Source organism: Aplysia californica, unplaced genomic scaffold (genome assembly GCF_000002075.1).
Source record: "Aplysia californica isolate F4 #8 unplaced genomic scaffold, AplCal3.0 scaffold00090, whole genome shotgun sequence".
NCBI classification, from domain to species: domain Eukaryota; kingdom Metazoa; phylum Mollusca; class Gastropoda; order Aplysiida; family Aplysiidae; genus Aplysia; species Aplysia californica.
In genome coordinates, this window is record NW_004797360.1 from 886,719 (window position 1) to 891,073 (window position 4,355).

General features: G+C 36.2%; 1 protein-coding gene and 1 long non-coding RNA gene across 2 annotated transcripts in view; one reads left to right on the top strand and one right to left on the bottom strand.

The window, feature by feature from the left end:
• The window catches only part of LOC101856331 (something about silencing protein 10), a gene marked incomplete in the record, with an annotated part of 39,192 nt that extends 35,087 nt beyond the window's left edge, over positions 1-4,105 (bottom strand). Inside the window, 2 exon segments of the mRNA XM_005094846.3 lie at positions 3,325-3,386; positions 4,021-4,105.
• Positions 1-4,355, top strand: part of LOC118477424 — a 13,630-nt gene that overhangs the window by 2,841 nt on the left and 6,434 nt on the right. The window lies entirely within an intron of this gene.

Sequence of the window (4,355 nt, forward strand, 5' to 3'; positions counted from 1 at the left end):
TAAAAATATATATATGAATATCCAGACAAGACCAAGATACGAAGAATCAACACCCACCATTAACGATCAGATTACCTTTGGGGAAACACCAGTAGAGGAAGTTGAAGTTTATTCCTTAACTTACTTAGGTAGCATTGTAGACAAGGTTAGAGGCACATATGCAGATGTAAAGACAAGAATAAGCAAGGCAAGAGGTGCTTTCACACAACTAAGAAATGTTGAACTCACACTGAGAAGACTGAAAACACATATTACCCACCAAGTCTTAAGATGGAATCCACAAAGAAAAAAAACAACAAAGGACCGAAGGAAGGAAGGCATAAAAGTACTAGTAGAGGGAACTTATATATTATATTTTGACCTAAAGGAGATGGGGACAGCTTTACAGAAGTGGGGGCTATAGCCCAGGACAAAAGTAGGGCCTAGGCTACAAGGCACAAGGAGAGTTCTAATTGTTGGTGGCTTATACTGCGGTATGGGGTGAGAAGAGCTGATGATGTTAATGTCAGCAAAAAGTAAGGTACGCTTTTTTTTTTAGAGGTTTCCATTTCCTTTTGTCCGTACAGCTTTGAACCACGGATATTCACATTTTGAAGGAGTGAAATAGAAAAGCACCAATAGGTCAATTCTTGGGTACTTTATAACAATACATATAGTGATCGGGACCTAAAATTTTATAAATTCTTACGTTTAATACGAAAAAACCAGCTCCTCTTGTGTTCTTAGGAATAATAAATGCCACCTTTGTTTGAATTCGGAGGCCTGAAAGTGCAGTTTTTTTCTAAGAAAATGTCACCATGGTCGGCACCCTCAGAATTATAATAATAATATATTAATAATAATAATATATAATATAATAATAATAATAATAATATTAATAATGATAATAATATGTGGCATTTATACAGGGATCAACCCTGATTAAAGTACACAGGCTCTGAACACTTTACAAATACAAGTAGCAACATGTAAAGAGTACATTATTTATGTTCTGCCCAAATATTTACATGTATCTCTTTAATCAAGAATGACTCTAGCTGACTTTTGAGTGAATTAAATGATTTGATTTATCTTAAATTACCAGGCAGTGCTTTCCAGATTTGGGGGCCATGAGTTGCAAATGCCCTTTCACCCACTACTTTAACTGATAAATGTGATGGTGCATTATCATTTTAGCATTTTTCAAAATTTTGTAACACTGAGTGGCGAACTTGTATACAATTCTTTTCTTCACAGAAGCCAATGCAGTGTTCGTAGAAGAGTGTAGCAAAGTTTCGCTTTCTTTTTTGCAAAACTAAACATACAGCCTTGTTTTAACCAATTTGTAGTCTTTCCACTTTCTCCAGAGATATTCCTGATAATGATTAAAGAGTTACAATATTCAAATCGTGATTATACTAAATTGTTTACTAATATAGCAGTATATATTATTGATTAAATGACATGCAGATTTTTTCCGGGTGGTTGGAGGGTGCCACTGGTTGGTGGTCTTACTTCTTTCCTTGCCTTCGATTATTTTTTTCTGTCTGTTTTACATTTTCCCAGCACTAAATGAGCTTTACTGTGTCGATATGTGCTTCTCTTTACTCAAACAAATAAACCAACGATAAGACTGATTTTTCTCATTAATAAGTACATTATGCAGCTAATCGGACTGTTCACGTTGACCACCATTATTAATTAATATAATGTGCAGGTCTTTTTTTTTTCAGATTATATTTATGATGTGATTCTGTGGTTAATCTATTTCATGTTGGGTTGGGTTTTTTTTTTGGGGGGGGGTTTGTTTGTTACAGTAATAGTAATACATTAATTTGTTCTTGCAAAACATGTTTCAAGAGGTTCAAATCTTTTGAGTTTTTTTTGGCAAAACACGCTGTGCATTTTCCAGTTTTTGTTATAAAATGTGTTACATCAATTATGCTGTCTGGATTTTATAATTATTTTGCATGATTTTTGTTATTAATCTTTGTGTGGGTAGATCTGTTTTCCAGTCTGTAATTGTCGCGGAATACAGATAGGCCTGTATTTTTAGCCTTTCCTAAAACTTCGTCTTTCTGAGTTACTGTGCCCTTTGCAGATGTATTCAGGTAGAAAGAAAATGGAGAACTAGTCATATTTAGAGTCAATGGAATCCAGTGAACGCCACTGATAAATTGGGAGAAAAATTTAATAAATGGGGAAAGTTGTTATTGTGTAAAGAAAATACGGCTCCTTTTAGCGATATTCCATGCAGCTCAAGGGGGGACACTTTTTAAGTCTCTGATGGTAAGAAAAATGAAGAACAATAAGACGAAAAATGTTGATTTGTGATGGAAGAGGGAAAGCCTTGGGTTAATTTAAGACTGGTTCTGTCCTTTTATATGAACTGTAGGAAGCTGAGAGTACGATGTGTCTGAAATTTGACTACCCGAACGTAACACTCGTCGTGAATAAATACACTCTTACACATTCGTCCGTCCTATTCACACATGAAAGAACTGGAATAAAAATGTGCATTTCTTTAGTAAACTTCTGGTATTGGTGATGGCTTTCTTGCAGGTAAAAGCCATATTTTTTACGTAAAAATCATGGGAAATTATGCATATATGACAACTGGCATTATTTTTGCTTTTTAACTTCCGTGATTCCTCTCTATGTTTGAGAATGTATGTTACTGATATATTTATAAGTGAGAATATAAACGTCATTTAGTGTAATTATGTCTGTGTTCTATGTTTGTCTGTGATCATGGGTATTGCATGCATGCTTGTGTGCGCGCGCGTGTGTGTGTGTTTGCATGTGTGTGTGTGTGTGTGTGTGTGTGTGTGTGTGTGTGTGTGTGTGTGTGTGTGTGTGTGTGTGTGTCTTGGTGCGTGTCTGGGTGCGTGTGTGTTCTTGAGTGACCAAATAGTGACCAAAACATTATGATCGATTTAGATTACATGATTTGTGAAGAAAACCAAACTTACTACTGTGTAATGTTATATCGCATCTTTTCTTGTAGTCGTTATTTTTACCTGACGATGTTCTTGTTTACTTTCGTTCAGATATGTACATTAATGCGGTTCGTTAGGGGTAATTTAGAGGAATATCTGGAATTGTCAATGGTTGGATGACCACTCCACTGACCTTAGTGTGTGGTCGGAAAACTAGGCACTCCGATGTGGTTTTGCTCCTTCTTTCCTATATACATCTATCGTCTCTATTTCTCCGCCTTCTTTTCTTCGTCTGTTACTCTTTAATAATACCTAAAATCTTAGGCACTTACCTATATGACCTGATTGTGTTTCAAGTGCTTAAAACTCTTACCAAAACTATTTTTTCAACTACTAAAAGACTTACCTCAGATCATGGTTTTGAACAGACGTTCTCTCATTTTCTTTTGTTGATACAGAATTCTTCAGCTGTTGAAGATGATGTGGTTCAGAAATTTTGTAAGCGTACTCCATATTACTTGAGATTTTTGATGACGCAAGTACAGTTAAGAAATAAACATCAGAATATAGGTGATTGGAGTAACAGATGAATAAAAGTAAAAATGTGAAGGTGTAGGGTACTATATGAGACCCCATTTTTTTTTTCATCTCTATGATGCAGATAACAAATGATTTCTAACAAATGATTTATGCTGTAGAAATATTTTGTTGAAATTCAAATTTGGAATTATGTTGAAAAAAAAAAGCAATAAAAGATACATTATGTAAGTACAACAATCGTTTTAAAGAGTGAAACTCCCCGGAAAAATCTTGCTTTTTGGTCTTCGGACAGTTAACCGTATCCGTACGTCGTGTTTTACTATCGTATCCTTACGACGTAGGGAACTCATCTGTGCCACCACTTTCCAAAGAAGAAATTTACTCGTAAATCCGATCCGTACGCTTTGCATAGAAGTCTGTCAAAATGATTTTTTTGAGAAATAAGAAAGCTTCAAAGAGATCTTCGTACTCGAAGTATTCTAAAAGGTGAAGAATTCAACCCCGGGGGTACAAGTACAAAATGACCCCCAGGGCGTACAGCGATAGAGTTAAAACAGCTTACCGACGTAGGCTACTCCAAATTTAAAGGATAATGAACAAGCGATGCAAATATAACCTAGCGTCGTAGCGGCGCTCAATAACTTCCTGGCTGGCTCACATGTGTATCTGGCGCCATTCCAGCCTCGTCTTTGACCAGGACAGTCGTAAAAAAAAAAGGAAACAAAAAGAAAAAAAACAACATTAGTTCTGAGACTGAGAGCCATTATACAGTAATTTTCATATCCTCCCTCCCCACTAGGCTCTAGGACAACTGTACTGGAGACGCCCGTTCTTCTGGTTTTTCCCTCGCCGGAGTCCGGAGCTCTCTACGCTATTTAGTAGCCGTTTAGGTCTGCG